The sequence below is a fragment of the Pogoniulus pusillus genome, chromosome 5 (genome assembly GCF_015220805.1).
Source record: "Pogoniulus pusillus isolate bPogPus1 chromosome 5, bPogPus1.pri, whole genome shotgun sequence".
In the NCBI taxonomy this organism is placed as follows: Eukaryota; Metazoa; Chordata; class Aves; order Piciformes; family Lybiidae; genus Pogoniulus; species Pogoniulus pusillus.
This window is the reverse complement of record NC_087268.1, coordinates 44832663-44846677: the sequence shown is the minus strand read 5'-3', so window position 1 is coordinate 44846677 and position 14015 is coordinate 44832663.

The window sequence follows — 14015 nt, the reverse complement described above, 5'->3', positions numbered from 1 at the left end:
CTGAAGTTTAAAATCTCTTGCCAAAATGATCTGTTTGTACGCTGGATTCTCTTTGCTAGCAGTTATGGCTCATCATAAAGATCTAACATTTCAAAGCGAAACATGACATACGGTAAATACCTGCCTACATAACATGGGTCAGAGAGTAACACAGGGTTATGTGTTTCACTAACATACTGCATAGGGTAATTTTATATATACATTTTGTTTCCTTACTGAAATATTCTATAATATATGAGACAGGGTATGTCATATTTCACATGTGGTTTTGTCTTTCTTCATCAGGTTATCACGTTTGATGCCGTTTGCAGAGTTGCTCACTAGTACATCTTTTATTGCAAAAAGGGCTCTCTTCTGTTCTGCTTTTTCTATGCGTTTGCAACCTGTCACTTTCTACAAGAAACAAAGCTATATAACTGATCTGCTGGAATGCAAGATAAATGTTTTCTAGGCATGTGTTCTTCCCTCTATGCCACCCACACTGAGCAAAGGCAAAAAAAAAAAGAGAAAACATGACTGTGTTTAGCTTGGACAGTTTAGTAAGTAGAGTGTTATTTCAGTTTGAAATGCGGGTATGAAGAGTATTCTTTTGTCACAAGAGACACAACACATGGCTGTTCTGTGCACTGCTCTTGGTCTCCTGAAGCCTTCCCATTGACATTAGTGAGAAATGTGCGTGTTGCTGCCTCAGGCACAGTTTTGGAGCCCTAGTTTTGAATTGCTGCATTTATAACTATTGCTGAAACAAGTAGCCTGATTCTCCTTCCATTTAAACTCAGTAAAGGCACACTGTCATTCCGTGGGTATCAATAAGAAAATCTGCAGCCACACTGGCTTTGAACCATTCAGTAAGAGAGGCCAACTGTAAGAATTGAAAGAAGAGGGTCTTGCAAACTCTTTTTGGTTGGTTGGTTTTCGGTTGGTTGGTTTTGGTGTGTGTGATTCTGAAGGCATGAACAGGAGTTGAACAGGTGTCAACAAAGGTGTAAGATAAGGTCCTTAATGTGAAAGGTGTATTTTACATGGCATTCTGCCACAAAGAGGCAGCATCCACAAATGAGTAAATGAAAATTCTCTGAATTTGTAAGACAGAGCTGATGGAAATATTTGGACAGTCTGTTTATGCTTACATTCTGATGCTGCCATTTCTGAATCTGGTACTACTGCTACTTCCATGTTTTCTACATGCTCTTAATACGTGTTAATGAGGTTTTTTTCCATTGGTCTACACTAAAATTAGATCAATCAATTTAAATCTCTTCGACTTCTCATCTTCAGTAGAAAAAAAAACCATCAATTTTGTTGATGGAGAAAAAAAAATCAGTTCTCTTCAGAGAATGTGTTCTTGAAGATATATCCTTAAAGGAAGGACACATAGTGCAAAATAATGTTTAGTCCAAAATTACCCTGAAACACACCTGAAAGGGCTATTTGTAAGTGAGGATTTAAGTGGAAGTAGGGTTTCCCACTCAACGGCTAAAATGATATATCAATTGTGAAAAAATATAGCAAGAAAAAGTAGATGGAAATTTTACTTGACAAAGGATGATGTGCCTTTGATTTGAAAACAGGATAAAGAAAAAAACCCCATACAAATAAAAATATTACCTTTATTCTGTTAGTGAGATCAGTGGAACCTTCTGCATGATCATCTGCTGCGTTAGTGCTGACCAAAGGGGTAAAAGTGTGTGAAGAAGGAAAATATATCCTTGTTTTGAGAGTTCTTAATACTGTTTTAGCTTTGTTTAGTTTGTTTATCAGACTGGTTTATGTTGTTTATTACAGTGATTTTTTTCCCCCTCTGGTTTTTTCAGTCTTTCAACAAGTTATATTGAGCTTATTGAATCCCTCTTACGGCCTCACGTTTTACTGGGAAAATATATTTATTTTGAAATAGTGTGATTAAAAACAGTGGAAGAAAATTCTAATTTCTCCATATAACTACTAGAATCAAAAGATGGATTGTGGTGATACAGAACATTTGTTCTTCTGAAGTAAAAGAAATACTCTTTGTGCTTTATTTTGGTTTTCATACCACGCCAATTTAATGTCATAAATCCTAACGGTGAGTTTAGGGGTGAAATACCTCCTCTTCTCTCCCTGTTCTTCTCCATTACCCTTTCCCTCTCCTTCAGTGTTGCATAATTAATTTACACTCATATTTCATAAAATGAGCTGGCTTTCAACTGGTTAATAATAGAAGATGCACCCTGTAATTGCTAAGCGTTCTTACACACTACTTGAAACATCAGAACCTACATCAGTCTTGTCTTCAGTTAAAAGTGACATAAACACAGCTTCCACTTTGAGACTTGTAGAGTCCAAATTCTTACACTTTTTGGCTTTTTTTAAGATTTACTTCCCGTTCTTTTGATGGTTGTAAAGACACATTTGGTTGGCTCTGAATATTGGAGTATTTAATTTCTGAATGTTTTCCTGATTCCATTTCTTTGATAAAGCTTATAGCCAGTTCTTAGGTGTAATTCATTTAAGAAAACAGATGGTGTGGTACCTTTTCTCATATCACATAATTTAATTCTTAACATAGTGTACTTATATCAATGGTAAAATATAATAAACAAATGAGCCTCTGACCCATGGAAGTCCCACTCTGGAAGACATATCTCTGGAAAGGCAGGAGTAGCTGATAATGGTTGTTGGTAAAATATGAAGGTAAGATTTTGGTTCTGTAGGTTGTTTAGACTTCTGTTTAGCTGGAGCTGAAACGTTTGACCAGTCTGTTGTGTGTTTCATACAGAAACTTAGGAATCTACTTATTTCATATGGTTCCCCTCGGGAGGCAGAGTCCATCAAAGCACTGTATCATGAAGGATAGGTTAAACAAAAGCTTTGTTTTTAGAAGGTAGATTTGTTATATCGCTCAATGTGTCCAGAGTACCTAAATAGTCTTTCATTTCGTTGAACATGGGCATACTGAAATGCAGCATCTCCAAATCAGCCTCTAGAGAAGGGGGCAAAAATACTTGATTGCCATATGCAGAACTGAGAACACTGTTGGTACTACTGACATTGAACAAGAAAAATGAAGAGAGAGTGAATGGCAGACACAATTCCATAGCTGTCAGCCTTCAAATGGTCTTCATATTTCTGTTGATAATTTGGTTGTAGGGAACTTGTACCTCTTTTCTGCAGCATTTACTCTGGAAAATGCAGTACCTCAAGCTAAAGAGTGACAACAGGATGGAAGAGTAGAGAAGTGAGGCGAAGCTGTGGGAGGAGTGGGCAGGATAGCAGCACTCTGAACGAGGCGTCTGTACTACCTGTTCATTTACATCATCTTCCAGCCTTCTAAGAAGCTTTGCAGTGTGCTCTGATGGAATAAGAGCACATAGGTCTTGCATCCCAGCAATACTTGTCTTAGAGATTTGTTTATCTATCTATGTATGAATACTACCTTAATATAAATATCTCAAGTTTTTATATTGCCTTTTTTTCCTGTCCATTATTCATCTATATTTCAGAGTACCTAGCAATATGATAATTCTCCAGAAATACTAAGCACAGTTATGATTTAGAATAATTATTTTTAAAACATCAAACAGAACAGAGTTAGGAAACAAAGCAAGACACATTTAGGTTCTAAGAACCAGAAGCTTTCAGTTAATTGAATATGCAAAGAAATAAAGTGTAATGAAGTTTGTAATTAAATGGTTATCAAATTAACTATTTAGCTTACAGCTAATGGGCCACATTTTGCATCTAGTTGTGCAAGTAAGAGAATGGATTACATTGATATAAGGAAATTACAAAACTTTTACCTTTCTCTTATGTGTTTGGCTTTTTTTCATTGCAATAAGCCATGTTCTTACCATATCTGTTTTGTAAAGTGAAAGATTTGAGTATAGTAATGATAGACATTTGTAGTTCTGCTGTGTACCTCCAAAATTAACTCCATCTATTTCCAATCTCCTGGCAAAGTAACTGAACGTTACAGCTCTGTAAAATTTATGTTGGAACCATATTGTGCTGATTATATGGGAAGTTCAGTTTGCATCCACCTATTCAGGTGCAATTCTTGAGCGTGATGGGCTGTATGAACCAGCAACATACTTTTTGTTCTACAGGCTTGGTCCTGAAACTTTGAATTAGGTGAAATAAGTATTAAAACATTCTGCCTTTGTGCTGTTTTTGACATGGAAGATGCAGCTACTTTTGCTGCAATTTTGCAGCCTTGTATTTACAGTATTTTTAAATTTTGAAAAAAAAAACCCAAAACCAAAAACTATAGATTATGCCAAACCTAAATGACTTTTATTTCTGTTTGGGCACATGATTTACTATTGCATATCATGATATGGTTCTGGACAACCTTCTAAAATATGTCTAGACTGAAATAAGATTACAAGTTGAAATAATAATTGTCAAGTTCACTTTTTCATGTAATAAAGCATTTTCTCATAATTTCAACAGTATATCTGATTTCTGAACTTTAGATTACCAATGCCTTCTGCTGATTTTGTACCCACTTTGGCAAAAAAAAAACAAACCATATGCATATTTGGTGAAGGAGATAAAGTGCACAATTGCTCTTGTCAGAGACATCATAGCAACTTCATTCTAAAACAAAAAAAAAAGGTACTAAGTTTGATTATCTTCAAGCTTTAAAGGTGACAACCTAGTATGATTTTCCAATTTCTGAAAGCAGTTTAATTACTAAGTAGATTATTATTTTAACCATCTGTGAGGGATTTTTACCATCTGTGTTTAAAAAAAAAGATATATGTATGTGTGCATATGTATATTTATGGAGGTATGCATGTATATGTCTGTATACATATGCATACACTTGTATTCCTTTAACATTGTCTTACATCAATATAAGTCTTATATTAATAAGAATAATTCCATGTGTGTTTTGAAAGCTTTTGGGCCTGGATTGGAGAGAGAAAGTGCTTTGTATAGCATACGAAACATATAAATACTGTATCCACAGTATCCACCAAAGAAGTTGCTTCAAGTCTAATGGCTTCATCTTGTCTAATATAGTAATACAAATACTGTTTGTGGAGTTGCTAGGAACAAAAGTTCAGGCCCAAATCTGGTTTGCAACAAAGTCAATATGGATTGAAAGGCATTAATATTCCTGCACCAAAAAACTCTATATTTGAAGTAATATCACATAACAGGAGAGGCCTGAATTTGAGTTTGCTGTAAATCATTACAGTAGCAATTAGCTTGTCCTCTCAAATGGGTACCTAAACACATACCAAGTGTGGTTTTGAAAATGAAACCAGTTCCTCAAAGCTCTCAGTATTTTAAAATAATAAATGAATGAATGTATGAAATTATGCAGTAATTATTACATGACAAAGATTTGTTCTCTTTCTAAATGCTGAATTTAGGAGAACTATTCAGTTCTTTAGTCACAACTACAATAAAGCTGCTAGTTCCAATAGCAGTTGTTCTCTGCTAAAATTAGTGCAAGATTTTTCACAGTGTTGATATTCTTCAGCTATGATACAGTTATATAATTGTGAATTGTAATTAAAAAAATACAGAATTAAGCACTTTAAATGCAACTCGAGGTTGAATATTAAGTTGAATATAATTGCATTTACATAAAATCTGTTAGTCTTCCAATTTTAAGTAGCTTTCACATAAGTATTTTTGTAAGACCTTCATAGAACTATTTATAAGTGATACAATGGTGTGTTCATGTGAGTGTTTATGTGTAGTTACATCCAGTACTGCACATTCAGTTAACTTCTCTATGATGGTTCATAGCAATCCCAACTGTATAGGTGTCAAGGTCCAGAGAACAGAGATCAACAATATCTCTATTCAGAGGAGCAAGATCTGTTCTTACAGATTTCTGTGTTGTGAAATTAAGCTGGGACCATAGATCACCACAAAGCTATTTATTAAAGGATGCAGTCTTTATATTTGTTGATGAATAAGAGAGAGGATTTAGACTCTCACAGTAAGTTACAGGATGTTTCACATTAAGTTGAAAATTCTGCACATTTTTTTCTTTCAAACTTACAAGAAATGGCAACATTAAGATCAAAGAACTTGTACCATATACTTCCAAAGAATGAATATTCTGCTGAATCATTTCTTCTCAAGTATAAATATCTTCCTTTAGTGATGATGAAAAGTACTTCAAAGAAAGAACTGGCTAATCAGTATATTTGATGTTTTTGTAAGTGAATGAAAATTCTTCCACTGATTTGATTTTTGAAAGTGTGGAATGTCTTTACAGTTTGTCTTATGTTTTTTGCCTTTTCTTATTGGAGTCTGTTCATTTGCTTACCATGCACATGAAAAACGCCTGCTGCAAAGGTGTTTCGAATCTCATTCATTTATAACATCTCTATCAGTTATAACTTTGGCTCTTTCTAGACATCTTCTCTTTCTTTAGAGGTGAAATTATGCATAGTCTTTTAAGGGTGGATATTTTGAGTTTATTTCCATACAAAAATAGTATGAAATGTAATCAGTAATAGTTGTGGAAGTAATTTAACAGTACTCAGTATTGAGAGGGTCAGAATTTTATGAGGCTAATGTTTAAAAACATTCTAACTCTTTAAAACTGAGTCAACAGTTATGTATTTCCTATTTAATTTTTATTCTTTCTAGTCTTATTCTTTGTTTTTCACAGAATCACAGAACCTTACAGGTTAGAAGGGACCTCCAGAGATCATCGAGTCCAACTCCCCTGCCAAGGCAGATTCCCCATAGGAATGCATCCAGGCAGGTTTGGAAAGTCTCCAGAGAAGGAGACTCCACAGCCTCTCTGGGCAGCCTGTTCTAAGGCTCTATCACCCTTGCTGTAAACAAGTTTCTCCCCGTGCTGAGCTGAATAGAACAGAATGGAATAGAATCAAATTTCCTACTCTGAAGTGAGGTTGTAGCCAGGTGGGGGTTGTGGGGGTTGGTCTCTTCTCCCAGGCAACCAGCAACAGAACAAGGGGACACAGTCTCAAGTTGTGCCAGGGCAGGACTAGGCTGGATGTTGGGAGGAAGTTCTTGACAGAGAGAGTGATTTGCTATTGGAATGGGCTGACCAGGGAAGTGATGGAATCACCATCCCTGGAGGTGTTCAAGCAGAGCCTGGATGAGGCACTTAGTGCCATGGTCTAGTTGATTGGACAGGGCTGGATGTTAGGTTGGACTGGATGATCTTGGGAGTCTCTTCCAACCTGGTTGATTCTATGATTCTATACTCATTACTGACACAAACTGCTTGCCTTTGTTTCAAAGTCTGCTTTTTAAGCACAGAGCACAGTTGTCTGCAGAGGGATCTAAGCAATTAAGTGTGTGCATTTTCTGTTAAAGAAAAGTATTTTACTCTTTTAGATAGCTGTTGATTTCCTAAGCATAATCACATGGTCTACATCTGTCTCCTTTCCCATTCGTCCATTGTGAGGCAGTGAAGAGGCATACATTTGTTTATTGTGGCTCTGATAGAAGGGAGTAAGACCTTAAGCAATATTCTCACCACTGTCAATGGAAATTATACTTCAGGTACAGTGGTGTTTTTTTTGGTGTTTTGATTTTCTTTGTTTGGGTTGGTTTTTTTTTCATGTGTGGGTTGGTTTTGGTTGTTGTAGAGTCTTTTGTTATTTTTTCTACCTATGGCATCATTGCTGTAAGTCTGTAACATGAACACATACATGCATAAACATATATTTATACCTGTGTAACTCTGGAGTAACAGACTGTGCAAACCGAAGGTTTTATTTATTTCTGTTGTTGTTGGGGGGGAATTAAATGCACCTTTTCTCAGAAGAGAGGAAGTGTCTTGTAAGTAGGCCATACTTACATAATGAAGCTTTTCAGGAGAGAAGTTTGAGTGGTCAAATGAGCTCCGTAGCAGCAATTGGTGATCAGGTCTGAAATGTTTTATTTTTACCTTTTTGGCATGGCAGGTAGTAGCAATGTACCATATCATGTTGAACAGTATAATACATGAGGTTTATTGTGCAATACAGTATTTAATAAGTTTCAAATGTTGGAAGTTTTATAATGCAAACTGTGTTAATTTATGTATTTTAAGAGTTACTAAGAGTGTATCAACTCTTATCAAATTAAGAGTTTATCAACTCTTCCTTAGGAATTTTTTTTCCTAATGAATAAGAAGTGGTTATTCTTTTGAGAAAAAAAAATATGAAAAGTAGGTACAAGAATGATGTTGAAGTGAGAGAGATGTTGAGGTGCTGGAAGGTGTCCAGAGAAGGGCGACAAAGCTGATGAGGGGCCTGGAACACGAACTCTATGAGGAGAAGCTGAGGGAGCTGGGGGTGTGCAGCCTGCAGAAGAAGAGGCTCAGGGCAGACCTCATTGCTGTCTACAACTCCCTGAAGGGAAGCTGTAGCCAGGTGGGGTTGTGCTCTTCTGCCAGGCAAGCGGGAACAGAACAAGGGGATACAGTCTCAAGTTGTGCCGAGGGAGGTCTAGGCTGGATGTTAGGAGAAAGTTGTTGGCAGAGAGAGTGATTGGCATTGGAATGGGCTGCCCAGGGAGGTGGTGGAGGCACCGTCCCTGGAGGTGTTCAAGAAAAGCCTGGATGAGGCACTTAGTGCCATGGTCTGGTTGACTGGCCAGGGCTGGGTGCTAGGTTGGCCTGGATGATCTTGGAGGTCTCTTCCAATCTGGCTGATTCTATGATTCTAAAATTGTACAATACTGATTCTAAAATTACCATTTTTTTATCATTGAATGTATTTGTAATGGTTGCTAAGTTTTCATCCATATGTAATTTTATACAATGAATGTGTTCTACAATTTTCAGTATATTTTATATACTGGATGGTATCTGTAATTAAATATATTTTAACAATTCTTGGTTACTAAGAACTTTTTGTTAGATTTGGTCAGGATCCCAAGTTTAGTAACAGCAAAAATAGCATCCTCTCATCAATTTGTCTCTGTGATACTTACCTTAGGAAGAGTTGTCCAAGTCAATCAGATTTATGTTTTAAATGTTAAAATATGCATTCACTTTGCCTAGCTTTGCTATTTGAATCATCTCTGGTGCAATATAAAGAAATGCCCAGTGTTGGCCTGATCAATACTATGTAATTTCAATCTACCATTGTGTAGTTAAACTATTTTATCTCTTAGGTTTGTCTTATATTCAGTGACTCTCGTCTCCTGCTCTGAGTGTTGATGTAAGGCCTCACAAATGTTCATTTAATCATTAAAGCTCCATGGTTCTTCACAACTTTAATGGAAAGATAATTTAACACAGCAGTGAAGACAAAAGTTCAAAGGTAGATATTTTTTTTTCCTCTGACTACTTCAACGTGCAAATAATTTGATTGATGTGAGTAGTCTCATCAGGGGTCAGTCATAATTCTTTGTGTGACACACTTCTATTCCTGGAGAAAAGGAATTCATAGAAGCTTAAGTTAGAAGCTGGTGCATAGAAGCTTAAGTTAGAAGCTGGTGCATAGAAGCTTAAGTTAGTCTTTAATCTGAGTTCAGGTTTAGTTCAGTTTTTTGGTGAAAGTGCTTCTGGATATATAGAATAATTATTATTATTGCCAAAGTCTTTTCTTCCTCAAACAATGAAAATTTCTGGGTTTGCTCAGGTAGACAATAAGTAATTTGGTGTGTATATCTGAGAGCATTTTAATATGCTCTGAAAGGCCTGAGGACCTTGAAATCTAACACTAGTTCTGTATCTAAAATTCTTGCCATTTTTTTCCTATGTTTTGTTCTTAATTGAAAGTTTCTGACTTGAAAAACATTGCTCCTTAAGCCTAATGGCAGAAATTGGCACAAATTCTTCAATGAGAATTGTTGTTACAGTTATTGTTGTCACTGAACTCTGAAAAATCAGGTCATGTTTATTTTTGTGTCTCATTGGAATTTTAGGAGTGAAAAATGGTTAAGAGACCTTGCACCTCCCCGTATTACAGTTAGCTACATGACTACTGTGTTGCAATTAGTGAATCCCTTTAGTGATTCTGTGCTTTGCAAATATGACCTATTTCTATTATTTATGCATTTTAAATGTTTTGGAAATATGACCTATTTCTATTATTTATGCATTTTAAATGTTGTCAAAGCTATTTCCTAATACTGAGAAGGAAGAAGTTATTTTTAGGACAGAGACTCTGGCAGCAAGGCTTATTGTTACCAGAAGTGAAAATGATTTTCATTGCCCAAATGTAGAGATGCAACAGTAAAAACCATACACACCACAGAGTATTGAATACTTAGAATATTATAGAATCTTGAACTTGTAGCATCTTTTTTTAGATAGTTACAACTGTTTAACCATTGACAAGAGATTCTTACCTGTAAAGGTATAGTCAGGGCAGCACAGTCAGAAGAGAGATCTGTCTTATTTTATGCAGTCCCAGGAAAATCTTTTTGTCTGGTTGATTTTTTTTTGCCCTCCCGTTGGACAGGAATCAAAATTCTGCATGTCAAGGTTGGAAATTATTCTATCACCAAGTGTCTCAGTGCCTGGACAAATAATCATTCAGCAGCAGCATTAAAATTGCTACAGCAAACCGAAACTTGAAATTAAGATGTGATGTTCTGTGACCATGGGAGATGTTTGTGAGAGTACTTTGTTGACAACTAATTGATAATTATAGCTTGTATTCTTCTAACACCGTTCTTCCCAAAGGATCCTAAAGTGCCTTACAAAATTAGGGCCTGTTCCTGCCCTGATTGAAGTCAATGGGAGCACTGCCAATGGGAACAGCACCGGCCACTTAAAGAAGCTAATAAAAGCTGCATTCAAACATCACTTCTGCCACTGAAATGTGTAACTGTTCAATTTACACGGCAGCACTCCCCAGGGTTTTAAGGCAGGAAGTGAATATTATCATATACAAATTGCAACTTTTGAAAGTAGATTATTAATTGAAAGGGATACATGATCCAAATATTAGTGTTAGTAGCCCAGCTTTTGGGTAGGATTTCTGTTTGAGACTTCACCCAGACATATTTTTGTGGGTTTGGTTTTTTTTGTGTGTGTTTGTTTGTTTGTTTTTTAATCAGGAAAATTGAATTTTATTTCCAGTAGTTCTAATGACTGCTACCACTTTCATTATTCATATGATGTATACTTATATTTTGGAACTCATTTTTTTTTTTGTCTATGATAAAAAACTAATTTTGGAATGATAAAATGTGGAAATCCAAGTAGTTGTCTATATTTATTGTACCCTTTTTTTTTTTTTCCTGATGATCTTTTAATTGTTACTTGAGGAAAGCAATAAGTATTTGGCATATCTTTCCATATTCTTTCATTTTGCATGTTAAACTGGTATGTCAAGGATAGGATTTGATGTTTGTGTACCCAAAATGCCCTTTTAAAGCAAGCTTTATACCATGTATTTTGGATAATTTCATTTATTTTTATGATAGAGCCTTTCATATAAAATGTGTCAACTATAAAAACACTGTGATGTGCATTGATGCACAAAAAAACCCAACTCAAATGTGGGAACTAATGCAAGTATTTGTAGTGTTATGAAAAGGCCTGGATTGTTTTTCACTCAGCATTTTTTTTGTTCTCAGCCATTCATGTGGATGAATGAGGAAATAATTAAATTACTTAACCCTTTAAAAATTACTACAATCTAACAAATTGAAGGGAAAAAAATTCAAGACACCATAAAAACTTTGTTAGCTGTTATACTGTTTCCTTTTAGTCTTGTTAGGTGCTTTAAGATGGGAGTGAGAAAATAAACATCTCCTAGAGTAACTAAGCATCCTGAGATCTTACCTAGTAGAACGTGTACAGCTGAAATCTTTGGATCAGAATGTTTGGTACATGTTACATGCTCAAAAAGAAGTTTGTGACTACAAAGTTAGATAATTAAGCATTAGTCCTACTGAATCCTTCTAGTCTCAGTTGAATAAAAATTATTAAATCCTCTGGCAAAGTCACAGAAAATACAGCTTTGCATTTTTGACCTGTCCAAGATGAAAATGCTCTCTTCAATGAATGGAAAAACTAGAAATCCCTTATTAAAAAATATGAAAACTAAATGGAATCTCACTCTGTAAAGATCTTTCACTTTTTCATGTTGCACCTATATGTGTGTATATATATATATATATATATATGTAAATATATATATATATATATTATAAATATGTATATATTTACAATTCACTTTAATTCCCTTGCCTATCCCAAAGCAGAAGGTTAAGGAGGTAGTTAATAAAAGAGCTTTTCACAGAAAAGACATGTTGTCTGACTCTGTTACATAAGTGTGGCTATCAAGTATTTTTCAATGTGTTAAAGGCAGGCATTCTGTTAGGGCTTCATCCATTAGTAGATCTAAATGTATCCTCCCAACTCGAAATGCAGTACTTTACAGTCTTTTTCAACAGTAAGAACCTGCAAATAGGCAATTTGCTTAATTTATTCTGGATGAACAAATACAATGTTTTCTTACTTACATTTTTAGGTAGTAAACTCACCTCTTTCCTAATAAATATTCTACATAAGTAAAAATACTTTGTCAGAGCTATTCTGAAAAGCTACAGACAGGTATGGGAAGCAGCCACTGTCAGCTCTTCATTTTCTTTCATGTATTTTCAATCAAAGTGTTATATTTTTAATACTTTTAACTATGTCATATTTTCTAGTTGATATTTATATATATAAATGCTAAAGTTGCACTTTTACACACACTCAAAAAAGCCAGAAAGAGGTAACTACGTATTTGCTGATGACAGGCCAAGAGGAATTTAGAACTTCAGTCAAAAATAGGATTAGATTTTGTCCTTAGGATAGGCTTAGTGTGTGATCTCATGGTCACTTAATGGGTTTCCTATTAGATCTTTCCTTAAGCCTGTTTTTAGAGACCTTAATCAGGCAAAACATCCAAAGAAATCAATACACTGTTGCTTAGCAAAGAAGTTTTCAATCTCTTCTTTACACTTCAAATTACTTAATTCATATACAATTATATAACAAATAAAGGGCTTAATGACAGTTACTCAAAAATAAGTCTTATGCCTTTAAGGATCTGGGCCTGAGTGACTAATGCAGTGCTAAGATCATGTATCTGTCTTGTAACTAGAAATAACTTAGCTGTTGTCAAATTCTGAAGTCTTTGCTAATTTTCCTCTTGTTCAGCAAAGCATTGTAGGATCCAATATTTAAATCTTTTGTATTGTATTTCTTCACTAATAAATGTTTTATAAGACTCTACTGGGTACTACAATACTTTTTAAAAAGTCCTTATTTTCCATTAAATGTTTTTATTGGCATATCTAATAAAACACAAACTTTCTATTAGAAAGAATGAGGTGAGAATAGCACTTTAAAATTATTTTTTGGCCATGCTGAATATTAAAAAAGCAAACAACCCCCCCAAAAAAAGCCCAAACAACCAAAAACAGAACTTGTACCTTCTTCCTGAGAAAATGCTCTTTTTTCATATATATTTCAGATTTTCTTAAATAAAAATCCTCCTGACTAACAAAACATGACTTTGCCTAAAATAGAAACAAATCAGGCATTCAAGATAGCTAGGTTTATATTAACCTAAAGCCTTTGTCAAAAATGAATGCTCTCACTTGCTCCCTGAGATAGGACAAGGAGCAATGGGTGTAAATTGCAGCAAAAAGAGGTTCCACCTCAACACAAGCGGGAACTGCTTTACTGTAAGGGTCACAGAGCACTGGAACAGGCTGCCCAGAGAGGTTGTGGAGTCTCCTTCTATGAGGACTTATAAGGCCTGTCTGGATGTGTTCCTCAGTGATCTGTGTTAGATAGGATTGTCCTGCTCTGGCAGGGGGGTTGGACTCGATGATCAACTTGGGTCCCTCCCAACCCCTAACATCCTGCGATCCTGTGAATATTGCTCAGTATTTGGATGTGTTTAACCAATATTGCACAAAACATCCCTCAGTGAGATCTGTCACTAAACAAATAGTTTATCTAAACTGCTAGAAACAGGTGCATTCAGCTACCTTACAGAATGTATCACTTTATCCTTTATTTAATGATAATTAAGAGTATCAAATACATATTTTGTGGTCAAAGAACAGGTGTTCAAGAAAAGGCTGGA